The sequence below is a fragment of the Panthera pardus genome, unplaced genomic scaffold (assembly GCF_024362965.1).
Source record: "Panthera pardus isolate Hobbes unplaced genomic scaffold, ASM2436296v1 HiC_scaffold_25, whole genome shotgun sequence".
Lineage (NCBI taxonomy): Eukaryota > Metazoa > Chordata > Mammalia > Carnivora > Felidae > Panthera > Panthera pardus.
The window spans coordinates 88,697,405-88,725,363 of NW_026526821.1; the positions used below are offsets into that span (position 1 = coordinate 88,697,405).

The window sequence follows — 27,959 nt, forward strand, 5'->3', positions numbered from 1 at the left end:
GCTGTCAGCATGGAGCCCGCTTCAAATCCTGCCCCCCCCCGCCCCGTCCCTCCCCTGCTTGTGCTCTCTCTCTCAAAAATAAACAAACATTAAAAAAGAAAAAGACTACCTTAAAAAAAACACGATTAGATGACAAAATTTGGGGGGAAAAGGGATGAAGTGGCAAATCAGGAACACCTTACAGTATTAACAAATTAAAACAAACACTGGGTGCCTGGATGACTCAGTTGGTTAAGCACCTGGCTTTGGCTCAGGTCATGATCTCATAGTTCCTGAGTTCAAGTCCTGCTTTGGGTGAGCCCCACTTCTCTCCCTCCCCCTCTCCTCTCTCTGCCCGTTGCTCTCTTGTGCCCTCCCCCAAAAAAACCACTTTGTGAAAAAATAACCAAATTTCTTTCTTTCATTCTTTCTTTCTTTCTTTCCTTCTTTCTTGAGAGAGAGAGAGCAGGGGAGGGACAACAGGAGAGGGAGAGAGAAACATACACACACAGAGAAAGAGAAAGAGAGAGAGAGAGAGAGAGAGAGAGAGAGAGAAGCTTAAGCAGACTCCATGCCCTGTGAGAAGCCCAATATGGGGCTTGATCTCACAACCAGGAGATCATGACCTGAGCCTAACTCAAGAGTTGGATGCTTAACCAACTGAGTCATCTAGGTGCCCCCTCAAAATAACTAAATTTCTAGGGGCGCCTGGGTGGCGCAGTCGGTTAAGCGTCTGACTTCAGCCAGGTCACGATCTCGCGGTCAGTGAGTTCGAGCCCCGCGTCAGGCTCTGGGCTGATGGCTCGGAGCCTGGAGCCTGTTTCCGATTCTGTGTCTCCCTCTCTCTCTGCCCCTCCCCCATTCATGCTCTGTCTCTCTCTGTCCCAAAAATAAATTAAAAACGTTGAAAAAAAATTAAAAAAAAAAAAAAAAAAAAACTAAATTTCTTTAACACCATAAGGTAGTTGTTTTATGTGTTGTATCTTGAATAGGACTCAAGTACAGAAAATTCACTATGTACCAGCAACAGCGGTGTTTTAATGCAAGTCGGTGCCATATTTGCTCATTTGTGAGAAGCAGGACAGCAGAATGATGAAGAGTAGATTCTGAAGCCAGACTAGAGACCAAAGGGTTATGAGAACAAGGAGGTCTTCCCACCTGGGCAGATTCTTACAGGGCAAGAAGGGGTCTGGACTTTATGCAAGTGAAAAACCTTCAGATTCTGTGGCCATCTCACAGAGGTCATACCACAACATGGTGTCCCATGCTCTGGTTACACTGGGAATCCTGGTTGGGGTCATATCTAGGGCTGAAAAAGACCAAGGCAGACATACATATTATTTTTTAAATGCATACAACAAGAATGGAGAAAAAATAATTTTCAAAGCATCAGAGAAAAAAAAACCTTAAAATACTTTCAAAATACTGATAAAAATACTTACAATACTTTTTATAGAATAATGATAAAAGTAGCATCTTGGGAGCCATCCAAACCTCACTGAGGATCAGCATTAGAATAGCTGTGTGATGCAGGGCAAATCACTTTAACCCTGTGTGAGCCCTATCTGTTGGGAATAATAATAGCACTTCCTACACAATGAAATGTTAACTGAGATAATGATTGTTTGGCACTGAGTCCCTGGTATATGGTGCTGTTATTACAGATGATTGATATAGGTGGACAAGAAAATCAAAATAGTTCCTTTCCGGTAGTTCCTTTTTTGGTTTTGGGTACATAATTTGAACCCACTGAAATCCTTGTTTCATAATACATGCCCACCAGTGGTTGTAGAACACATAAAAAATGGACTTCTGTGTTGGGATTGGATGCTTGGAGACCATCTGGTTTCAACAATTCAGAATAATTCTAGGATTGAGAGAAAGCAACCGGGGTGCCTGGGTCGCTCAGTCAGTTAAACATCCAACTTTCGCCCAGGTCTTGATCTCGCCGTTCGTGACCTCAGGCCCCACATCGGGCTCTGTGCTGACAGCTCAGAGCCTCGAGCTTGCTTCAGATTCTCCTTCTCTTTCTGCCCCTCCCCTGCTCACACTCTGTCTCTCTCAAAATTAAGTAAACATTTAAAAAAATTTTCTTGGGGCACCTGGGTGGCTCAGTTGGTTAAACGTCCGACTCTGGCTCAGGTCATGATCTCACGGTCCGTGAGTTTGAGCCCCGCGTCGGGCTCTGGGCTGACGGCTCAGAGCCTGGAGCCTGCTTCAGATTCTGTGTCTCCCTCTCTCTGACCCTCCCCTGTTCATGCTCTGTCTCTCCCTGTCTCAAAAATAAATAAAAACATTTAAAAAAAATTTTTTTTTAATTAAAAAAAAATTTTTTTCTTAAATAAAACATGCTCCTGCACCTGTATACCCATACCCCACACATGTACATACCACACTTGTGCGCACACACCCACACTTGTACATCATACTTGTACACACCCACACACCATGTACGCCCTTACACTTGCACACACACACACACACACACACACACACACACACACAAACACACATAAGTGTAAGCCCTTTCCAACTGGTCAATGACTCATACCAACCTGCTGTCATCCTCAAGAACATCCCAATCTTGTCCCAGTTATGCAGGTGTAGGAACTTCAAGATTTTGAAGGTTGTGTCAGATCTTATGGGAGTGGGCTCTGACCTATGAGGGATGGTGTATTGTGACTCTCCTTAGAGGGGCACAGTGGTCAAACTGGAAGGAGGGAAGGGCCCTCTGCTCCGACAGATGGCTAAGTACTTTCCGAAGAACAAGTAAGTAAAAGACGTACATTTTGCATTTGTCTATTAGTTTTTAAAAAAGAACTTTTTTTCTCTTCTTTTTTCTAATTAATTTACCTCCACAGTTATTTCTTTACTCCTTTCTTAAGAATCTGTTGCTTTTCTAAAATTCTAAGTGACGTATTCAGTTGATTAAATTCTCTTTGTCTTGGCTAACAGAAGCATTTAAAGCTATGAGTTTATATCTGAAAACAAAGCTTTGTCCATATACCTTAGTGTTGATATGTTGTGTTTTCTTGCTTATTCTTTTTCTAAAGATTCTGGTATTGTAATTTTCATTTCTGTATGACTCTAGTGCTGTTTAGAATCATTTTTCCCCCTCTTATGATTTCCAAGTGGCTGGGTTTTCTTTGTGTGTGTGTGTGTGTGTGTGTGTGTGTTAAATATTTATTGGTTACAATGTGGCTACAGAATATAGTTAAGTATAATTTCTGCTTTATGGAATTTATTAAGGTTTCTTATGTGCAATTTCTATGAATATTTGTAGCTGATGTGCATTTCACAAGCCATGATCTAGCTTTGGTAAAACAAAATGTAACTTTATTTTTCTGTTACAAAACTTGTCCTCTTTTTTGAGGCCTATTATTCCTAACGGCCATTAAAAAAATAAAACCCACCAACCACCCACAAATATTAGCCACTTCCAGGCAAACTCTGGCATTCCTGTTTTTTCAGGATTTTCCATCAATTAGGGATTTCTCCTTCCCACATCTAAGTAAGGGGAACCCTTGTTGCCTTCCAGGAAGGTCATCCGAATGTTTTGAGGCCATTTCCTGCCCGCTGTGACATCCCTTGAGATAGATGGTCTTCTCCTCCCAGGCCTGTCACCTGCCACGGCTATGCAGAACATAGATTTGTGGCCTGTCTCCCTCACTTCCCGGTTTGGGCACACGCCCTACTGGCCGAGACCTCATGGCCACTTCCACTCTGCTGGCCCCCTCCCAGCCACGTTTGTGAAACCTCCCATACTCAGGTCCTCAGGTCCTCTGGTCCCGATACCATCTTGACACCTCCCCAGGTGCCTGCCTGTCCTCCCAGAGAATCTCCACTTTGGGACCTCACATCCCTAACTAGGGGAGGGATATCCTTTCAGGGGAGCTCTGACCCTGGGGGCAAGGGAGGGGACAAAGGACCGTGGCCCTTCTCAAGACACCCACGCAGCATCTGATTCTCCGGCATCCCCAACTTCTCCTATCTGAGGCGGCAGGACGCGAATCTCCAGGTCTCGGCTGCGCTTTGGTGCCATCTGGTGGTGGTTGGACAGCCCGGGCGTTACCCCTGCCTAGGGTCCTGGTGCTGTTGCTGGTGATCCTCCACGCTGCGGTGACTCCCCAATGAGCTACTCTTTCTAGAATCCGCCTGATTAGATGGCACCTGCTTTGTTGGGTAATCTGGGTATACTGGGCAACTAGAATACCAAGACAACAGCTTCTGCTCTGCGGTTTCCAAAAATAAGTTAGGCTGTGTTTTCACTGCCCTGCCGTCCCTCTATCCCCACCCTACCAACAAGAAATAATAACTTTAATTCCCACCTCAGCCCTTAGAGAATAGAAAATAGTCACCAGGAAGACAGTGAAATTCACAGGATGGTGCAGGTGGGTTTCTGTCAGGTTTTACTCATTATCCCTCCACATGGGTTATGAGCACTTGAAAGGCGGTAATAACCCCTCTCTGTAAATGTCTCATGCCCCCTTCCCTGACACGTGGGGGACCCAGCACGCTGAATGCTGTGGTCAGACAGGGCAGGAACCTAGGCGGCAGCAGAGGAGGGAAAGAGACCCAATTCCAAACCACCCTCCTGACACCTTCTGAACCAGGACACCAAAGCAAAGAGAAGGAGGTGGGAGACGGGAATAGATTCCCTGTTTTCTCAAAGCAGAATGTTCCCATAATCCCTTTCCTAAACGGAAATGGCATAAAGGAAAACAACAATGACCAGTTCCTAAAGGCGAAAATCCGCTTCAGATTTCCTTCCACTAGCAAAAGTCGGTGCTGATGTGGGTCTTTTGTAAAAGTGAAATAAAGCAAACTTTCAGATTGGAGGAGAAGGGGACACCTGTGCCTGAAGTAGAAAGACCCCATGTGAGCCAGGCATTCAGAGTAGCCAACAGGAGACACAGCTGGAGGGGGTTCCCTGAATCACGGTGACCAGCATTCTCCTGCAGAATTGCCGGTGAGAATATAGGCACATTTAACTTTTTTGCTTAAATTTTGTTTTGTCTGACATTAAATGTACTAGCCTTCGTTATGTTCACATTCTAATGCTTTTTTTTTCTTTCTTTCTTTTTTTATGTCAGCACAGAGCCTGATACGGGGCTGGAACCCACTGACTATGAGATCGTGACCTGAGTCAGAGTTGGAAGCTTAACCGACTGAGCCACCCAGGTGCCTCTACAGTCACATTTTAAAACAATACTCTTTGTTGTGGAAAAATATAGACATTTTGGGAAAATAAATTTTATATATTTTTTCTATCTTTCCATCTATCTAAGCGTACAGAGATTACTAGTTTCCTAGGGCCGCTGTAACAAATTACCACAAACTGGATGGCTTAAAACAACAGAGATTTATTTCCTCGTAGTTATGGTGAGAAAAAGTCTGAAATTAAGGTGTCGGGAGGGCTATATTCCCTTCAAAGGCTCTAGGAGAGATTCATTTCTTACCCCTTGCAGCTTCTGATGGCTTTAGACATTCCTTGGCTTGTGGCTTCTTTTATCTCTGTTTTCACATGGCCATGGCCTTCTCTATAGTTTGCATCTTCTCTTCTGCCTCTTATAAGGACACCGGTTGTTGGATTTAGGACCTATGAGGATAATCCAGGATGATCTCATCACAAGATCATTAATTTAATTACTTTTACATCCACAAAAATCTCCTTTCCAAATAAGGTCATATTACAAATTCAGATACTAGGATGTAGGTATACATACATACACATCACATCTTTATGCATTCTTTTCAGGTGTTGTTTATATGCATAAATAAAACTTTTTAAACTAAATTTAGGGGCACCTGGGTGGCTCAGTCGGTTAAGCGGCTGACTTCGGCTCAGGTCATGATCTCGCAGTCTACGTGAGTTCTAGCCCCGCGCCGGGCTCTGTGCTGACAGCTCAAAGCCTGGAGCCTGCTTCAGATTCTGTGTCTCCCTCTCTCTGACCCTCCCCTGTTCATGCTCTGTCTCTCCCTGTCTCAAAAATAAATAAACATTAAAAAAATTTTTTTAATAAATAAATAAAATAAAATAAATTTAATTCACAGGCTCTACACAGTTTATATTCAATATTTCTGTAGCAAATTTCTCAATCTTTAAATATTGATCCAAAACAAATTTGCAATGGCTGCATCATAGGCCATCTTAAATGTGCTATGTTTTATTTAACCACTCAGTTAATATTGAGCACTCATAATTTTTGGTACTGTAGATAAATGCTATGGTCAACAGCCTCGCAAAAATCTAGCTTCTAAAGGTATGTAATGGACAGCTTGTTTTCACCACTCTGTATCCATCGTCCCTTCTGATAAACTACCCCAGTTTTTCCTGTGGAACTAATCCTTCCTTATGGGCTATGGGTTTGGTGAAGCCATCAGTGAATATGGTGGTTCTACACTTTTCTAGATTAAAAAACAGACACGAAACCTGACCTAGGCTAATTTTATACTCTCTCCATGGCAACTAAATCTTAAGCAAAATGATAAGACTCAAAACAGCTGTAGCTGATTCATCCTGTAGCTGATTCATTTCTTTCTGTTACCTGGTTCGGAAAGCAACCTGAGAGCCACCTGGGGCTTCTATCCTCTTTGGACCAGTTTTTCGGATTTCTCTATCAGGGCTGTGAATTGAATAAAAAAAAAATTTTTTTTCTGTTTTATTTTGTCTGAATTAATTTCTGGTTTTTGCAAAGATCCCTAACATATATAAGGTGAACACTTGGTTCATTTTTGTCTTTTTTGCTTTCTATAAAAAACATTTAGTAATATAAATTTTCTCCTGAGCAGAGTTCAATTGGTGTCTAAAGTCATGTTCTCACTGGTATTATTTCATGCATGGATTTATATTTCTTCTTTGAACTGAGCTATTTAAAAATGTGGTTTAAGAATTTCCTGTGGTTTTTTTAGAAAATTATTTTATTGCTTTATGTTTCATTTTGTTACATTATGTTAAGAGAATTTTGGAGATTTATACAGATCATTATGTGCATGATGAATTTTTATAAATGTTCTTTAGGTCATTAGAAAATAGGTATTGTCTATTTGTGGATACGAAACATCCTTTCTCTCTCTCTCTCCACACACACACACACACACACACACAGTCACCCACAAATGTTATAACTAATAACTGACTTCAGCAAAGTTGCAGGATACAAAATCAACACATAAAAACCAGTTGCATTTCAATTTACTAGCAATGAACAGTCCAAAAAGAAAATTAAGAAAACAGTTCCATTTAAAATATCATCAAAAATGGGGTGCCTGGGGCTTTTGGTTTCTGCTCAGGTCATGATCTCACGATTCATGAGTTTGGGCCCCACATTGGGCTCTGTGATGGCAGTGCAGAGCCTGCTTGGGATTCTGTGTCTCCCTCTCTCTCTGCCCCTCTCCCACGCATGTTGTCTCTGTCTCTCTCAAAAATAAATAAACTTTAAAATAATAAAATAAAATATCATCAAAAAGGAAAAAATGTTCAGGAATAAAGTCATCTAAGGAGTCACAAGACTTATATACTAAAAACTATAAAACATTGCTAAAAGAAATTCAAGAAGACCTAAGTAAATGTAAAAATATCCCATGTTCATGGATTGGAAATATACAAATTCAATGCAATCCCTATCAAAATCCCAATGGCAATTTTTTGGTCTTTTTTTTTTTTTTCCAGAAATGTTAAAGCTCATCCTAAAATTCACATGAAATTTCAAAGGGCCCTGAATAGTCAAAACAATCTTGGAGAAAAAAAGAACAAAGTTAAAGGACTCACAATTCCCAATTTCAAAAACTTACTACAAAGCTACAGTCACTAAAACAGTGTAGTACTGGCATTAGGATAGACATATAGACCAATGAAATAAAATCAAAAGCCCAGAAATAAATCTTCACATCCCTGGTCAATAAATTTTTGACAATAAGGAAAAGGCCAATTTGCTCAACAAAGTATTTTTAAGAAAATAGGATATCCACAGGCAAAAACAAAACAAAACAAGTTGGACTGTTACCTCATACCATACACAAATTAATTTAAAATAGATCAAAAACTTAAGGGGCGCCTGGGTGGCTCAGTCGGTAAAGCGGCCGACTTCGGCTCAGGTCATGATCTCGCGGTCCGTGAGTTCGAGCCCCGCGTCGGGCTCTGTGCTGACTGCTCAGAGCCTGGAGCCTGTTTCAGATGCTGTGTCTCCCTCTCTCTGACCCTCCCCCGTTCATGCTCTGTCTCTCTCTGTCTCAAAAATAAATAAACGTTAAAAAAAAAAATTAAAAAAAAAAATAGATCAAAAACTTAAATTTAAGAGCATAAACACGATGATCATTTTAGAACACTTCTATCACCCCTAAATAGTTCCCTCATGCCTATGCCTAATTGATTTGCTCTATTATTTTGGTCTTTCTAGAAATTTTATACAAACAAAATCATACAAAACATAGTTATTTGTGTCTGGCTACTTTCATGAAGTTCACCTATGCTGTAGCATGGATTAGCACTTTGTTCCTGATTTTCATTGCTGAGGAGTATTCCATTGTGATTTCTCATGATTATAATGGGATTATGGGTTTTGGAGAGGAAGACCACAGAGTAAACTGACATTCCTATCACATCACATCAAGGGTACATGGTATCAACATGATTCATCACTGTTGATGTTGATCTTGATTTCCAGGCTGAGGTAGTTTTTGTCATGTTTCTCCACTTTCTTACGCCTTTACATACGATACAATTTGAAAGAATTCGCTATGCACAGTCCACACATAAGCGGTGGGGAGTTATGCTCCCCCAACTTGAGGTAAAGCATACAATGGAGCATAAACACTCCTTTCAGGTATCTACATAAATTATCTGGAATCTGTGTGGGAGATTTGTCTATTCTCCATTTATTCTTTTATTTATTTATAGCATGTGGACTCATGGATAATTATTTTATACTATAGGTTATAATCCAATACTATTTGGTTTTATTGCTCAATTTGTCCTGCTTTGGCTGCTGGGATCACCTTCAGTTGCCTCCCATGTCTTTCTGACATATTCCTATCATTTTAGGTATTTTCATTTTTTAAGTACTTTTTTTTTTTTTTTAAACTTTCAGGCACTACAGGACGCTCCAGGCTATTTCTCACACCTGATTTTAGAATCAGCCATTTTTCCAAGACGCTCTGGCTCTTTTGTTAGATAATGGTATGAGAAACCAAGATCTGGGCACTGCGTATGCTCATTGCTACTGGGGTGTTTGCTTCTTGACCCTCTCAGAGGGCAGAGCTTGGAAATATATCTGTATGTACACACTGTGTATGATTATTTGCCTCTTGGGGCTCCTGTGTGGCTCAGTTGGTTGAGTGTCTGACTCTTGATTTCAGCTCAGGTCATGATCCCAGGGTCATAGGATCGAGCCCCGCATTGGGCTTTGTGCTGAATGTGGAGCCTGCTTAAGATTCTCTCTCTTTCCCTGCCCGGTCCTTTAAGACTTTGGGTTTTGAATACCAGCCACGTGCCAAAGAAAAAAACGCGTGAGAGTTGTGGTACACTGTGGACTGACTACCCTCAATATTCTGTGAGGGCTTCCTGAACAGCAAAGGGTGTGAGATCCCCAGTCCAGAGTTGGGAGATTGGAGTGGTGCCATTTCCCCCTCCCCGACACCAACACAGGGGGACTTCAGAGAGCAACACAGCAGCCCCAATGGAGGCAGGACCCGCTTACACCAAACCCCACCCCTGTGTACCTGGAAAATGCTTATTTACTGGGGTAAGACTGACTCTGAGCCAACACAGGGAGCCTCTCCTCCAGGACAGACAGCACCCCACATGCACCAAGGGTACTGAAAATCAAGTGCTTCAAAACGTCACCTGCAGTTCTGGTGAAAATAGGGGCAGACCTGCTTTTTTTTTCTTTTTTTTCTTTCTTCTTTTTTTTTCTTTTGGAATCAGGCTCATAGTTTCTTTCTTTCTTTTTTTTTTTTTTTTAATTTCCTTTTCTCTTTTTTTTTGGATCAGATTTTTTTATCCTTTTCCTTTCTTTTTTTTTTTTTCCTTTCTTTTTCTTTGGAATCAGACTTACAATTTTTTGATTCTCTGTTTTTTGTTGTTGTTCCTTTTCCTTTTCTCTTTTTTGGGGGATCAGGCTTTCCCCCACTGCCCATTTTTTTCCAGGCTTATTTCAACAAACAAATCAAAGCACACCTAGTTAAAGGTCCAAACACTCCCCACTGGAAGCAAGGAGGAGCTCTGCAGAGGACTAACTAGCAACAAAGAGCGGCCAAGATGCAACAGCAGAGTGCACACAGCATACACCAGAAACACTTTCTGAAGTGCCAGGCCCTGGACAGTGTATGACCCCTTTTAAATACAGCACTAATCTCAGGTTCAGGAAACATAACAAGCATTTAAAACACACAAAAGGAGGATGCCTGGGTGGCTCAGTCAGTTAAGCATCTGACTTCGGCTCAGGTCACGATCTCATGGCTCGGGAGTTCAAGACCTGCATGGGGCTCTGTGCTCACAGCTCAGAGCCTGGAGCCTGCTTTAGGTTCTGTGTCTCCCTCTCTCTCTGCCCCTATCCCACTCACACTCTGTTTCTTTCTGTCTCTCAAAAATTCATAAACGTAAAAAAAATTTTTTTAAACACACAAAAGACAGAAACTTAGCCAAAATGACAAGATGAAGGAACTGTCCCTAAAAGAAAGGTCAAGGGGCACCTGGGTGGCTCAGTGGATTGAGCATCTGACTTCGGCTCAGGTCATGACCTCTCAGTTTGAGTTCGAGGCCCGCATCCGGCTCTGTGCTGACAACTCAGAGCCTGGAGCCTGCTGCGGATTCTGTGTCTCCCTCTCTCTCTGCCTCTCTCCCACTCACACTCTGTGTCTCCTTCTCTCTCAAAAATAAATAAACATTAAAAAAAAAAAAAAAAAAAGAAAGGTCAAGAGGAAATCACAGCCAGGGACTTGCTCAAAACAGACATAAGCAACATATCTGAACAAGAATTTAGAATAACAGTCATAAGACTACTACCCGGGCTTGAAAAAAGCATAGAGGACACCACAGAAACCCTTGCTACAGAGGTCAAAGACCTAAAAACTAATCAGACTGAAATAAAAAATACTGTAACTGAGAGGCAAAACTGAGTGGACACAGTCACAATAAGGATTGAAGAAGCAGAGGAGAGACTAGGTGATACAGAAGATAAAATTATGGAAAATAATGGAACCGAAAAAAAGAGGAAAAGGAAATTATTAGATCACAAGGGGGAAATTAGAGAACTTAGTGATTCCATAAAGCAAAACAATATCCATATCATAGGAGTCCCAAAAGAAGAGCTGGAAAAAGGGGCAGAAGATTTATTTGAACAAATTATAGCTGAGAACTTCCTTAATCTGGGGCAGAAAACAGGCATTCAAGCCCAAGAGGCACAGAGAACTCCCGAGAAATGAAAAAACAGGTCAACACCATGACATATCATAGGGAAGCTTGGAAAATACAAAGATAAAGAGAGAATTCTGAAAGGAGCTAGGGACAAAAGATCCATAACCTACAAGGGTAGACACATAAGGTTAGCAGCAGACCTGTCCACTGAAACCTAGCAGGCCAGAAAGGAGTGGCAGGAAATATTCACTGTGCTGAATGGCCAAAATATGCAGCCAAGCAATCTTTATCCAGCAGGGCTGTCATTCAGAATAGGAGAGATAAAGAGTTTCCCAGACAAACAAGAACGAAAGGAGTTGGTGATCACTAAACTCGCCCTGAAAGAAATTTTAAGGGGGACACTGAGTGGAGGAAAAAAAAAAAAAAAAAAAGACCAAAGCAACAGACTAGAAAGGACCAGAGAACATCACCAGAAACACCAACTCTACAGGTAACACAATGGCACTAAATTCATATCTTTCAAAAATCACTCTGAAAAAGACACAAGGTATCAGAATGGATAAAAAAATAAGATCCATCTATATGCTGCCTACAAGAGATTCATTTTAGACCTAAAGACACCTGCAGATTGAAAGTGAGGGGATGGAGAACCATCTATCATGCCAATGGGTTGCCATTGGCAAACAAAGCCGGAATAGCCACGCTTATATCAGACAAACTGGATTTGAAAACAAAGCCTAGGACTCCTAGGTGGCTCAGTCAGTTAAGCGTCCAACTCTTAGTTTTGGCTCAGGTAATGATCTCACAGTTCGTGAGTTCAAGCCCTGCGTCAGGCTCTGTGCTGATGGCATGGAGCCTGCTTGGGATTCTCGCTCTCTCTGCCCCACCCCCACTCACACACATGCTCTCTCTCTCTAAATAAATAAACATTAAAAAAATAAATAAATAAATAAAGACTAACATGGGATGAAGAAAAGCATCATCTCACAATTAAGGGGTCTATCCATCAAGATCTAACAATATAAATATTTATGCCCCCAATTTAGAAGCACCCAAATATATAAACCAATTAATAATAAACATAAAGAAACTAATTGATAATAATACCATAATAGTAGGGGACTTTAATACCCTACTTACAACAATGGACAGATCATCTAAGCAGAAAATCAACAAGGAAATGATGGCTTTGGGTTTTTGTTGCTGTCGTTTTTAATTTTTTAATGTTTATTTATTTTTTAGAGAGACAGAGTGTGAGCAGGGGAGGGACAGAGAGAAAGGGAGACACAGAATCGGAAGCAGGCTCCAAGCTCTAAGCTGTCAGCATAGAGCCCAATGTGGGGCTCAAACCCACAAGCCATGAGATCACGACCTGAGCTGCAGTCTGATGCCTAACTGACTGAGCCACCCAGACACCCCATGGAAACAATGGCTTTGAATGACACACTGGACCAGAAGGACTTAACAGATATATTCAGAACATTATGTCCTAAAGCAGCAGAATACACATTCCTCTCAAGTACACATGGACCATTCTCTAGAATAGATCACATATTGGGTCACAAATCAGCCTTCAACGGATACAAAAAGATCAAGCTCATACCATGCATATTTTTAGATTACAACACTATGAAACTTGAAATCAACCACAAGAAAAACTTTGGAAAGCCCTCAAATACATGGAGGCTAAAGAACATCCTAGTAAGGAATGAATGGGTTAACCATGAAATTAAAGAAGAAATAAAAAAAACACATGGAAGCAAATGAAAATAAAAACACAACAGTCCAAACCCTTTGGGATGCAGCAAAGACAGTCCTAAGAGGAAAATACACTGTAATGCAGGCCTATCTCAAGAATCAAGAAAGGTCCCAAATACACAACCTAACCCTACACCTAAAGGAGCTAGAATAGAACCAGCAAATAAAGCCTCAAGCCAGCAGAAGAAGGGAAATAATAAAGATTAGAGCAGAAGAAAGAAATATACAAACAAACAAAAAACCCACAGTAGAACAGATTAAAACAAAAATGCTGGCTCTTTGGAAGAATAAACAAAATTGATAACCCCCTAGCCAGACTTATCAAAAAGAAAAGAGAGAAGACCCAAAAAGGTAAAATCACAAATGAAGGAAGAGTGAGTGATCACAACCAACACCATAAAAATACAATTAAAATAGAATACCATGAAAAATTATATGCCAACAAACTGGGCAATCTGGAAGAAGTTGACAAATTCCTAGAAACTCATGCACAACCAAAATTGAAACAGGAAGAAACAGAAAATCTGAACAGACCCAAAACCAGCAAAGAAATTGAATCAGTTATCAAAATCTCCCCAAAAACAAGAGTCCTGGGCCAGAGAGCTTCCCAGGGGAATTCTATCAGACATTTAAGGAAGAGTTAATACTTATTCTTCTCAAACTGTTCCAAAAAATAGAAATGGGAGGAAAGCTTCCAAACTCATTCTATGAAGCCGGCATTACCTTCATTCCAAAACCAAAAACCCCACTAAGGAGGAGCATTACAGGCCAATATCCCTGATGAAGCTGGATGCAAAAATTCTCAACAAGATACTAGCAAATTGAATTCACAATATATTAAAATAATTATTCACTATGATCAACTGGGATTTATTCCTGGGCTGCAGGGCTGGTTCAATATTTGCAAATCAATCAATGTGATACACCACATCAGTAAAAGGATAAGAACCACATGATCCCCTCAATAGATGCAGAAAAAGCATTTGACAAAATGCAGCAACATTTCTTGATAAAAACCCTCAAGAAAGTAGGTATAAAAGGAACACACCTCTGTGGGAAATAAGTTTAAGAATTCTGTATGCTTACACCAATGGGTTAACAAGGCTTAGGGCGGAAAGCTGCCACAGGATGAAAGCTCTCAAGGCCAGTCATTAAGTAAGACAAAACATAGAGGCGGAAAGCCACCATCAGGTGAAAGCGCCCAAGGTTAGTTAGTCACTAAGTAAAACAAGGCTTAGGGTGGGAAGATGCCTCCACAGGATGAAAGTGTCCCAGGACAGTTGGAGGTGGAAAGCCACTATGGGGTGAAAGTGCCCAAGGTTAGTTAATGAAAAGTGCCTTGTTAACCTTAAGGCAGCATGCTCCAGCAATCTTAAACTTTGGAGATAACAGCTACTTGGCTGTATCACCCACAGAGAAACACTGTCCTTCCCACATCTGGCTCCAATATATCATTGTTCTTTAATCTCAACTTCTAATGCCACTTGCCCACCAAACCCTTTGCTTCTTACACACACAAATTAATGGTCACTATTTTACTGTTGTCTTCTGAACGTTCACCACATATGTAAAACCTTGAGAGGGGCACCTGGGTGGCTCAGGAAGTTAAGTGTCCGACTTCAGTTCAGGTCATGATCTTGCAGTCCGTGAGTTCGAGCCCCACATCGGGCTCTGTGCTGACAGCTCAGAGCCTGGAACCTGCGTCAGATTCTGTGTCTCCCTCTTTCTCTGCCCCTCCTCTGCTCATTCTCTCTCTCTCTCTCTCAAAAATAAATAAGCAAAAAAAAAATTTTTTAAACCTTGAGAGCTCAATAAATATGGAGACAAAACCCCTGTTCAGGGGTCTTGTCTCCTCCCGGACATTAGCCTCTCTTGTATTCAATTCCGCATCCACTCTCTTGCTGGACAAGAGAGAACTCCAGACTCAAAGTCTGCAACACACCTCAACATCATAAAGGCCATATATGAAAGACCCACAGCTAATATCATCCTCAATAGGGAAAAACTTAGAGCTTTCCCCCTAAGGTCACATATAAAACAGGGATGTCCACTCTTACCATTGCTGTTCAACATAGTGCTAGAAGTCCTAGCCTCCACAATCAAACAACAAAGAAATAAAAGACATCCAAATTGGCAAGGAAGAAGTCAAACTTTCACTCTTAACAGACGACATGATGCTCTGCTGGAAAACATGAATGACTCCACCAAAAACCTTCTAGAACTGATACATGAATTTAGCAAAGTCAGAGGATATAAAATCAACATACAGAAATCAGCTGCATTTCTATACACTAATAATAAGCAGCAGAAAGAGAAATCAAGGAATTGATCCCATTTACAATTGCACCAAAAACCATAAGATACCTAGGAATAAACCTAATCAAAGAGGTAAAGGATTGTTTGCTGAAAACTAAAGAAAGCTTATGAAAGAAATTAAAGACACAAAGAAATGGAAAAGCATGGATTGGAAGAACAAATATTGTTAAAATGTCTATAATATCCAAAGAAATCTACACATTCAATGCAATCCCTATCAAAATAACACCAGCATTCTTTACAGACCTAGAACAAACAATTCTAAAAAATGTATGGAACCACAAAAGACCCCAAATAGCCAAAGTAATGTTGAAAAAGAAAACCAAAGCTGGAGGCATCACAATCCCAGACTTCAAGCTGTAGTACATAGCTGTAATCATCAAGACAATAGGATAATGGCACAAAAACAGACAGACACATAAATTGATGGAACAGAATAGAGAACCCAGAGATGGACCCTCAAATGTATGGCCACCTATCTTCGACAAAACAGGAAAGAAGATCCAGTGGAAAAAAGACCATCACTTCAGCAAATGGTGCTGGGAAAACTGGACAGCGACATGTAGAAGAATGAAACTGGACCACTTTCTTACACCACACACAAAAGTATATTCAAAATGGATGAAAGACCTAAACGTGAGGCAGGAAACCATCAAATTCCTAGAGGAGAACACAGGAAGCAACCTCTTTGACCTCAGCTGCAGCAACTTCTTACTAGACATGTTTCTGGAGGCAAGGGAAACAAAAAAGCAAAAATGAACTGTTGGGATCTCATCAAGATAAAAAAGCTTCTATACAGCAAAAGAACAATCAACAAAACTAAAAGGCAACCGATGGGATGGCAGAAGATATTTGCAAATGACAACTGGATAAAGGGTTAGTATTCAAAATCTATAAAGAACTTATCAAACTCAACACCCAAAAAATAATCCAGTGAAGAAATGAGCAGAAAACATGAATAGACACTTTTCCGAAGACATCCAGATGGCTAACAGACATGAAAAGATGCACAACATCACTCATCAATCAGAGAAATTCAAATCAAAACCACAAGATACCACCTCACACCTGTCAGAATGGCTAAAATGAACAACTCAGGAAACAACAGATGTTGGCAAGGATGCAGAAAAAAGGGAACACTTTCACATTGTCGGTGGGAACGCAAATTGGTACAGCTATTCTGGAAAACAGTACGGAGGTTCCTCAAAAAAGTAAAAATAGAACCACCCTTCAACTCAGCAATTGCACTACTAGGTTTTCATCCAAAGGATACAAAAATGCTGATTCAAAGGGGCACAGGCACCCCAATACTTATAGCAGCACTATCAACAATAGCCAAATTATGGAAAGAGCCCAAATGTCCACCGACTGATGAATGGATAAAGATGACGTCGTATGTATACACAATGGAATGAATATTACTCAGTGGTCAAAAAGAATGAAATCTTGCCATTTGCAACAACATGGATGTAACTAGAGTGTATTATGCTGAGCAAAATAAGTGAGTCAGAGAAAGACAAACATCATATGATTTCACTCATATGTGGAATTTAAGAAACAAAACAGATGAACATAGGGTAAGGGAAGGAAAAATAAGACAAAAACAGAAAGAGAGGCAAACCATAAGAGACTCTTAAATACAGAGAACAGACAGAGGGTTGCTGGAGGGGAGGTGGGTGGGAGATGTGCTAATGTGTGATGGTCATTAAGGAAGGTACTTGTTGGGATGAGCACTATGCAGTAATGAATCACTGGGTTAAATAACTTGAATTAAAAAAAAAAAAAGATTCTCTCTCTCCCTCCCTCTGCCCCCCTCCCCCACAGGCTCACTCTTTAAACTAAAAGAAAAAAAAAAAAAAATATATATATATATATATATATGTATATACACTTGTCTCTTTATCCCATTGGATCTATATTTAGCTAAATGAGTTCATACTGATGACTGCAATGTTAATCCATCATCACATCGTTTATTATTCTAGCCTCCTCCCTGCACTTTTTTATCTATAAATTTGCACTCCAACAGCAAGTATCACCTATGGACATGACGACTCAGTTGATTACTAATTCAGCAGTCTCTTTTATTTTTTTTTTTTATATTTTATTTTTAAGCAACATGGGGCTTGAACTCACAACCCCAAGATCAAGAGTTGTATGCTCTACCAACTGAGCCAGTCAGGCACTCCTCTTGAGAAGTTTCCAGCAAATAAACTCCTTTATCTTCAAACTACTATGAGTTGTTAGAAAGTCCTGCTTTGCTGCTATTGTTATCTGCAAAGTAAAATGTCAAGGCTTTCTTTTGGTCGAACAGCTTCCTTAATGTTAAAATCTGCTATTTTACCTTGTTTGAACATCTTGTGGAAGTACAGGATAAAGCAATTCCAAAGTATCTTGTATACCACATAGTTTACTTTGGTTGGAATATGCAAAAGGTCTACTCTGTTTATTGCCAACTATCCTCGATGCTCTTTTTTTTTAAATTTTTTCAATATTTATTTTTTCATATTTTAATTATTTGTTTTTAACTATTTTTTAATTTACATTCAAGTTAGTTAGCCTATAGTGCGACAATGATTTCAGGATTAGACTCCTTAATGCCCCTTACCCATTTATAGCCCATCCCCCCCTCCCACAACCCCTCCAGCAACCCTCTGTTCTGTATATTTGTTTCTTACGTTTTGTCCCCCTCCCTGTTTTTATATTATTTTTGTTTCCCTTTCCTTATATTCATCTGTTTTGTATCTTAAATTCCTCATACGAGTGAAGTCATATGATATTTGTCTTTCTCTGACTAATTTTGCTTAGCATAATACCCTCTAGTTCCATCCACTTAATTGCAAATGGCAAGATTTCATTCTTTTTGATTGTCAAGTAATACTCCAATTGTATGTATATATATATATATATATATATATATATATATATATATATATATACCACTTCTTCTTCATCCATTCATCTGTCGATGGACATTTGGGTTCCTTCCATACTTGGCTATTGTCAGTAGTGCTGCTATAAACATTGGGGTGCATGTGTCCCTTTGAAACAGTACACCTGTATCCCTTGGAGAGATACCTAGTAGTGTAGTTGCTGAGTTGAAGGGTAGTTCTATTTTTAATTTTTTGAGGAACCTCTGTACTGCTTTCCAGAGTGGCTGCACCAGTTTGCATTCTCACCAGCAGTGCAAAAGAGATCCTCTCTCTGCATCCTCACCAACATCTGTAGTTGCCCGAGTTGTTAATGGTAGCCATGCTGACAGGTGTGAGGTGGTTGTCTCATAGTGGTTTTGATTTGTATTTCCCTGATGATGAGTGATGTTGAGCATTTTTTCATGTGTCAGTTGGCCATCTGGATGTCTTCTTTGGAGAAGTATCTATTCATGTATTTTGCCCATGTCTTCACTGGATTATTTGTGTTTTGGGTGTTGAATTTGATAAATTATTTATGGGTTTTGGATACTAACCCTTTATCTGATATGTCATTTGCAAATATCTTCTCCCATTTTGTCAGTTGCCTTTTAGCTTTGCTGACTATTTCCTTTGCCATGCAGAAGCTTTTTATTTTGATGAGGTCCCAATAGTTCTTTTTTTTTAATGTTTATTTATTGAGAGAGAGACCGAGTGCAAGCAGGGCAGGGGTAGAGAGAGAGGAAGACACAGAATCTGAAGCAGGTTCGAGGCTCTAAGTGTCAGCACAGAGCCCGACATGGGGCTCGAACCCACAAACCGTGAGATCTTGACCTGAGCCGAAATCGGACGCTTAACCTACTAAGCCACCCAGGCACCCCCCAATAGTTCATTTTTGCTTTTGTTTCCCTTGCCTCCAGAGACACGTTGAGTAAGAAGTTGCTGCGGCTGAGGTCAAAGAGGTTTTTGCCTGCTTTCTCCTCGAGGATTTTGATGGCATTTACATTTAGGACTTTCATGCATTTTGAGTTTGTTTTCATGTATGGTATAAGAAAGTGGTCCAGGTTCATTTTGCTGCATGTCGCTGTCCAGTTTTCCCAGCACCATTTGCTGAAGAGACTGTCTTTATTCCATTGGATATTCTTTCCTGCTTTGTCAAAGATTAGTTGGCCATACATTTGTGGGTCCATTTCTGGGTTCTCTATTCTGTTCCATTGATCTGAGTGTCTGTTTTTGTGCCAGTACCATACTGTCTTGATGATTACAGCTTCATAGTACTGCTTGAAGTCTGGGATTGTGATGTCTCCAGCTTTGGTTTTCTTTTTCAAGATAGCTTTGGCTATTCAGGGTCTTTTCTGGTTCCATACAAATTTTAGGATTGTTTGTTCTAGCTCTGTGAAGAATGCTTGTGTTATTTTGATAGAGATTGCTTATTTTTTTAATGTTTATTTATTTTTGAGATTGAAAGAGAGAGAGAGAAAGAGAGAGAGAGAGACAGAGAAAGAGAGAATGAGTGGTGGAGGAGCAGAGAGAGGGAGACACAGAATCTAAAGTAGGCTCCAGCCTCTGAGCTGTTAACACCGAGACTGATGCAGGGCTCGAACTCACAGATTGTGAAATCATAATGACCTGAGCCGAAGTCAGACGCTTAATCAATTGAGCCACCCAGGCAACCCTCCCCCTTTTTTTAATGTACGATGCTCTTATTTTTAAAAAAAGTATGCTTGCTTGTGCATATTCAAGTGTCTGAGGTACAGCATACAGAAGTAGCACATTTAATAATATCATTAACCTTTATATACACAGCAGACTTTAATTATAAAAACTGTTTCTAGTAACATATTTTATAGAAGGAAATTTATATCTTCATCAAATGTCAAAAATCCCTCATCTTCTACCACTAAAAATAGTTGTCAGTCTATAGCAGTAATTTTGTCAAGCTTTCTCTTTAAATTTTTTGTCTCAAAAGTAGAAGGAACTAACTATATTCTTGAAATATTTTTATAAAGACTGTTGTTTTGCAATTTGATTAGTAACAACAGAATGAGTTTAGGAGGTCTCATATTTCTCTGAAACTTTCTTGTTTTATTCATAGTCTATACTCTTTGTTACATCTGGGTCAAAGTTGTTTCAGCATGGATGTTCTTTACGTAAATTTAGAGATTTCGTTTGTGAAATTTTAGGGTGGCGAACTTGATGTTCTCCTTGCATGTCATCCTTGCAAGATGGGAAGAATTCCCAAAGGGGACTTTTTGCTGAAAGACTCAAATATAAATAAAATTAAATAGCAAAAATTAAATATAATTCTTAAATATTAGTTCGTTTAATGTTATGAAGGTTAAAATGCCAAGCAAGTCGACAAAGATTAAAATTCTGATATAATCTTTCTCTATTTGTCCTGGTACATTTACATATTCCTTTAAGAGCCTATTTTATTTATTTTTGAATAGATAATACATTGACATGGCTTTAAAAATGTAAAATGCTACCAAAAGGTACACTATGTGTAGATTATCTTCCCCTCACCATCCTCTGTAGTTAACTAGTTTTATAATTAATCAGGGATTACAGTACTTAATATGTATAACCTAAGTACATATATTTTATTCCCCCTTTTTACTGTGAAAAAAGTAACACAGTATATACTCTTTTTCTGTTCTTCACCTTGCCTTTTTCATTCAATTTTTCACATCAGTGTGCACAGACATTTTCATTCACTTTTATGGCTGCATATTATACATTGATGTAGATGTACCACAGTGTATTTAACCAGGTCCCTCTTTCAAAAGCAAAAACAAACAAACAAACAAACAAAAAAACCAATCCAAGTAGGATTACACCCACAACTATATGGTCAATTAATCTTCAACAAAGCAGGAAAGAATATCCAATGTGAAAAAGACAGTCTCTTCAACAAATGGTGTTAGGAAAACTGGACAGCAATGTGCAAAAGAATAAAAGTGGACCACTTTCTTACACCATACAGAGAAAAAATTCAAAATGGATGAAAGACCTAATATGAGACTTGGAACCATAAAAATCCTAGAAGAGAACACAGGTAGTAACCTCTTTGACAAAGGCCATAGCAACTTTTTTCTAGATGTCTCCTGAGGCAAGGGGAAAACAAAAGCAAAAATAGGATTACATCAAACTAAAAAGCTTCTACACAGCAAAGGAAACAATCAACAAAACTAAAAGGCAGCCTACAGAATGGGAGAAGATACTTGCAAATGACATATCTGATAAAGGATTAGCGTCCAAAATCTACAAAGAACTTCTAAAACTCAACACCCAAAAAACAAATAATCCAATTAAAAACTGGACAGAAGACGTGAACAGATATTTCTCTAAAGAGGACATATAGATGGCCAACAGACACATGAAAAGATGCTCAACATCATTCATCATGAGGGAGATGCAAATCAAAACCACAATGAGCTATCAGCTCACACCAGTAAGAATGGCTAAATTCAACAACACAAGAAACAACAGGTGTTGTTGAGGATGTGAAGAAAAAGGATGCCGTTCACTGTTCATAGGGATGCAAACTCGTGCAGCCACTGTGGAAAATGGCACAGAAGTTCCTCAAAAAGTAAAAAATTGAATTACCCGGTGATCCAGGAGTCTCACTACTGGGTATTTACCCAAAGGATACAAAAACACTAATTCAAAGGGATATATGCACCCCTACGTTTATAACAGCATTATCACAATAGCCAACATATGAAAGCAGCCCAAATGTCCATTGATTGATGAATGGATAAAGAAGATGTGGTATATATACACAATGGAATGACTCTTTCCATTTGCAAGAACATGGATGGAGCTAGAGAGTATGATGCTAAGCCAAATAAGTCAGAGAAAGACAAATAACATATGATTTCACTCATATGTGAAATTTAAGAAACAAATGAGCAAAGAGAAGAAAAGAGAGAGAGAGAGAGAGAGAGACAAATCAAGAAACAGACTCTAAATTATAGAAGACAAACTGATGGTTACCAGAGAGGAGGGGAGTGGGGGGCTGGCTGAAATAGGTGATGGGGATCATGGACTGCACTTGTGACAAGCACCTGGTGATGTATGAAAGTGTTGAATCACTATATTGTACACCGAAACTAATATGACACTGTATGTTAACTAACTAGAATTAAAATAAAAACTTTAAAAAGCATATGAAAAACAAAAAATAAAATAGATAGAACTACATCAAACTGAAAGTTTCTACACAGCAAAGGATATCATCCACAAAATGAAAACTCAACCTACTGAATGAGAGAAAATAGTTGCAAATCATATAGCTGATAAGGGGTGAATATCCAAAATATCTGAAGCACTCATAACCCAACAGCAAAAACACCCAAAAAACAACAACAAAACAATCTGATTAAAAGATGGGCAGGGAATCTGAATAGACATTTTTCTAAAGAAGACATATAGATGGCCAACAGGTACAAGAAAAGATGCTCTGTATCATTAATCATCAGGGAAATGCAAATCAAAACCACAATGAGTTATCATCTCACACCCGTTAGAATTGCTAAACTCAAAAGACAAGAAATAACAAGTGTTAATAAGAAGAGGATGTGGAAAAAAGAAAACCTGTGCACTGTTAATGGGAATGTAAACTGGTGTAGGCACTATGGAAAACAGTACAGGGGTTCCTAAAAAAATTAAAAATAGAACCACCATATGGTCCAACAATTCGATTTCTGGGTATTTATCTAAAGAAAACAAAGACACTAACTTGAAAAGATACATGTACCCCCCTGTTCACTGCAACATTATTTACAATAGCCAAGATATGGTAACAACCTAAACATCCACAGATGAATGAATGGATAAATATTCAACCATTAAAAAAGAATGAAATCTTGCCATGTGAAACAACATGGATGGACCTCAAGGACATTATGCTAAGTGAAATAAGTCAGACAGAAAATAAATACAGTATGATCTCTCTTACATGTGAAATCTAAAAAAACAAAAACAAAAACTAGAAACAAAAACAAACGTGTAGATACAGAGAACAGATGGTGATTGTAAGAGATGGAGGGTGGGAGAAATGGGTGAATTGTTTTCTTTTTTTTTTTTTTTTTTTTAGTTTAAGTAAACTGAACAAAAATTTTATTAAAAAATTCCTAAGTCCAGGCCTATGAGACACAGGCATCAGTGTTTTTGTAGTTCCCTGGTGACCAATGTGCAAACAAATTTGGGAACCGTTGCACTATTTAAAAAAAAATTTTTTTTAATGTTTTTATTTTCGAGAGAGAGAGACAGAGACAGGATGCTAGTGCAGGAGGGGTAGACAGAGAGGGATACACAGAATCTGAAGCAGGTTCCAGGCTCTAAGCTGTCAGCACAGAGCCCATTATGGGGCTTGAACTCACAAACTGTAAGATCACGACCTGAGACGAAGTCAGAGACTTAACTGACTGAGCCACCCAGGACCACTGTGCTATTACTAAAGGAATTCTATGGGTGGTATTTCCCATTTAAATATTATTCACAAACTGCTGAAATATTGCTTGAAATAAGATTGGTGGAGCAGGGGGGGTGGGGAGGGGGAGGAGGCAGATAATCATCTTCCTCAGAAAAGAATTTTCCAGGCTCTCTCCCAGTCCAGGTAAACCACTCCGTCCCTGTGGACTGTTACCAAACAGGTCCTTCTGGAAGCAGCTAGGTTTAGAAGAGGCTAGGTCTGAAAATATCTGTAAGTCTCAAGGTATTGTTACCCGTGGGAGAGTCTGCATTGTGTGAATGGAGGCCTCAATGCTTGTATTCCCCACGAAAGATTTATTTGAGGATCCACACTCAGTGACAGCCTGAAGGAAGGTAGCAAGCACAAAGTAGTTTACTAAGGACAGAACACTGTCAAGAAGGGACAGTGAGCAGGGGTGCCTGGGTGGCTCAGTCGGTTAAGCGTCCGACTTCGGCTCAGGTCATGATCTCACGGTCTGTGAGTTCGAGCCCCGCGTCAGGCTCTGTGCTGACTGCTCAGAGTCTGGAGCCTGTTTCAGATTCTGTGTCTCCCTCTCTCTCTGACCCTCCCCCGTTCATGCTCTGTCTCTCTCTCTCTCAAAAATAAATAAATAAACGTTAAAAAAAAAAAAATTAAAAAAAGAAGGGACAGTGAGCAGACCCAGAGGTAGCAACTGCACCAGGATTAGGGGTGTCTTTTCTTTTTATGTTTGCATAGGTTATGGGTCATAGCTAGGTCAGTCTCTAACTGAGGTCGTTTCCAACCATCTAAGGGACTCCTCCTGCCAATTAGGAGGACGAGTTTTGGGCCCTACAAGGTTCTTGCTGGAACTGTCCTGTCCATCTCCTCTCACAGGGGCAGGGTTAAAATCACAATGTAAATACATGACAATGACACTATAGGTTACTCTGGGGCAGAGGCTGAAGAGGAGAGGGCATGTTCTGCACCTGTGGCTCTTGATCTGTTATTTGGTGTCTTGGTGGCCACAAGGCCAGGATGTTGAAGGGTCTTGGGAGCCACAAAGTCAGGATGTTATGTCCCCAGGCTTCTAATGTGTACCCTATTTATCACCATCCTTGCCTCCAATACATGTCTAACAAACTGTCTATCAGTACCATTTAAAACCGGCATCCCAGTTTTGTTTTGTCTTTGTTTTTTTCTATTAAGTACCCATAGCTTTCTAAAACTTTGAGTAAATTAAGTTCGGAGAGATCAAAAGTTCCCCATAATGGCCATTGGTGGTGTTTTTGTTTTTGTTTTCTTTTTTAGTTTATTTATCTTTGAGAGAGAGCGGGGGAGGGGCATAGAGAGAGGGACAGAGAATCCCAAGCAGGCTCAGCGCTTAACCGACTGAGCCACCCAGGCACCGGTGCTCTAAATTACTTTTGGTTAAGTCAATCCACTTAGTTTATAAATGTGCATGCAGAAGGACCATAGTTTATTAAACACAAAACCAGTCAGAGTCCCACTAAGGGCAAGGAAGGGAGCAGCACTCTCAGAGCATTTTGATGACTGCAATCCCATTACTAGGTTTTTCTCTGGTGCAAAGGGAAAAACTCCTAAACAGCACAGTTTCATCAGTAGCAGCTTGGTTCCAGAAGGAATCAGAGTAAAGACCGTCACAGTTCCAATAGAACAATCCAGTCCCCAAAAGAAGTCCGACCAAAGGCCAAAGGAGCACTTTCAAAGTAAAAACAAAACAAACAACAAGGGCATAAAACAGATCCTAATAAAGCCTGGAGAGTGCAAAAACAAAGCGCAGAGCCCCAAATCCAGGAGGAAACTTACCGCAAACTCCAGGGTCAGCGAGAAAGCAGTGAGCCCAATTGGCTCTGTGCGTGCTGTCGGGTTTGTTCACCAGCCTCCGAGTTGCTGGGGGTCTTCTTCGCATCCCACTTCTGATCACCAAGTAAGTTAACCTTACAAAACAAAACTACCAGCTATTTTAACAGCAAAAATGGATTTATTGGGGGATAGCAGAGAATCGCAAGCCACAGCACACACCCTCCCAAGAAACTATAGGTAACTCCCTTCAACGAGGAACGTTCCTTTATAGAGGAAAGGGGAAGCTCTGCTGTTATAAACAGAAAGTCCATTGGTGAAAACTGGGAGTTCAAAGTATAGTGGCTTTTCATTGGCTGCATTGTTGCAGTCTCTCATTGGCTGGGCTGTTGCCAGGGGAGGAGAAAGGCCTTCCTTCTTGCTGGGATAGGCGTGGCCATGTGCAAGGTCCTCCTCTTCCCCTGGGTCTGTAATTGTCAAGTCATAGGGCATGAGAGCTCACCTTGAGGGCTTCCCAACTGCATTCTAAAGGAGATTTCCTTTTATTACTTTTCACAGAGCATACTCTAATCTCTGCCATTACTGCAGGAAGAACTCTTAAAAAGGTTAATCATAGGTACTGGAGAACCAACATACCCAGAAGAGAAAAACATGGTTTTAGTGTTATTGTATAAGAGTAAAAGTAATTGCAATAGATTCTACAATTTTCTGGATTCTAATTCAAATTGAAGTTTACAGATTTTCCCTTAACTTCCTTCAATTTATACCTGGTCTCTTTAACACTGGAAATCTTCGCTCCTAACAACATTAGCATAGTTACTTTTTTTGGTCCTAATTTACATCAGTTTCAAAATAATACTGTGCATTTTAACAAGAAATATACTAAATGATGTTTAAGGTTTCTTTGAAGTTTCATTTGTTGTTAGAGTATGTTCCATAGTGACATACAGTTTGAACTGCACTTTTTTTAACTGTTTTATTTGCTTTTGAGAGACAGAGCACGAGCGTGGGGAAGGGCAGAGAAAAAGGGAGACACAGAATCCAAGGCAGGCTCCATGCTCTGAGCTGTCAGCATAGAGCCTGACCTGGAGCTTGAACCCACAAACCATGAGATCATGACTTGAGCTGAAGTCAGACGCTCAACCGATTGAGCCACCCAGGAGCCCCTGAACTGCACATTTTTAAAAAAATTTTTTCAGGTTTATTTACTCATTTTGAGGGATGGGGTTGGGACAGAGAGTGAGGGAGAGAGAGAGAGAATCCCTGAGCTGCCAGCACAGAGCCCAACTCAGGGCTGGATCTCAGGAGCCATGAGATCAGGAGCTGAAATCAAGAGTCAGACACTTAATGGACTGAGCCACCCAGGTGCCCCTGAACTGCATGTTTTACAAAAAGATTGTCGTAAAGGCACCCATGGTGACCAGTAGAAACCTTCCCCCCAAATTGTTTTAGTGTTGGCATGATATAGCCCACACAACACAAGGAAGCAAAATTTGTTTTTCCAGGAGCCTTGCTGTCTATCATCAGAGAGAGAACAGCCCTGTGAAGGCTTGGGCTGAATTATCAGAGGTTGCTTACCACTCTTGCCAAACTCTCAAGTCTTGTTAAGGAGATTTGTAGCTGTCTCCCAACCTTCTCATCTTCCCTCTCTCCTTGAAAAAAATCAGAAAGCGGGTATTCTGAAGTATGGGTCTCGAAGTACACATTTAGGTGATTGTGTAAACTTGAAGTGTAGCTGAGGCACAGGGGTGCAAGAGCACCTCGCTGCAGGGGTCCCAAACCAGGTTTGGCCATTTGCTGCTGACAAAATCCAAAGGCAGAGAAACGGGTGGTGGTCAAACCAGAAATAAATTTATTTCAGTGAGGCCAACACTTGGGAAGACAGCAGACTAACCCCTCGAAGACTCTCCAAAGTACCAAAAATACTTCAAGACTTATATAAGGAAAACGTGGGACAAAGGTCTGTGGGTGCATGCAGATAGGCTGTGACCTTCAAACCAACCATTGTCTTGAGGTCAATCACATGGGGTGTGGCTGGCAGCTGGGCAGTCCCTATTGCCTGAGAGGAATAGGTTTTAGGTCTTTTGCCTGAGTTAAAAGATAAGCTAGAAAAAAATTTAATCAGTTAGAAAGTTTGAAGTCAAAATGGAGGTAAGTGCTGTCCTCTCTCCGAAGCTGGGAGTAGGTGCAATTGACTATTAGGAAAAGTGAAACATGAGTGGGTGCAGAAATCGGTGTAACAGACCTGTAAGACCAGGAGGAGTCAGACATCTCAGAGGACGGGAAACTGGCTGGTGCACAGAGTTGTTGGGTCTAGGAAGGGAGAAGAGGGTTTTTTTTTTTTTTCAACGTTTTTTATTTATTTTTGGGACAGAGAGAG

General features: G+C 40.2%; 1 long non-coding RNA gene across 1 annotated transcript; it reads right to left on the bottom strand.

The window, feature by feature from the left end:
- Nucleotides 1-916: 916 nt before the first annotated feature.
- LOC109262813 (uncharacterized) lies at nucleotides 917-27,915 on the bottom strand. Its single transcript, XR_002077976.2, has 5 exons — nucleotides 27,825-27,915; nucleotides 25,586-25,716; nucleotides 5,439-5,578; nucleotides 2,535-2,638; nucleotides 917-1,288 (listed from the first exon to the last, which is right to left on the bottom strand). It is a non-coding gene; the product is annotated as an uncharacterized LOC109262813 (long non-coding RNA).
- Between the last annotated feature and the right edge of the window lie 44 nt (nucleotides 27,916-27,959).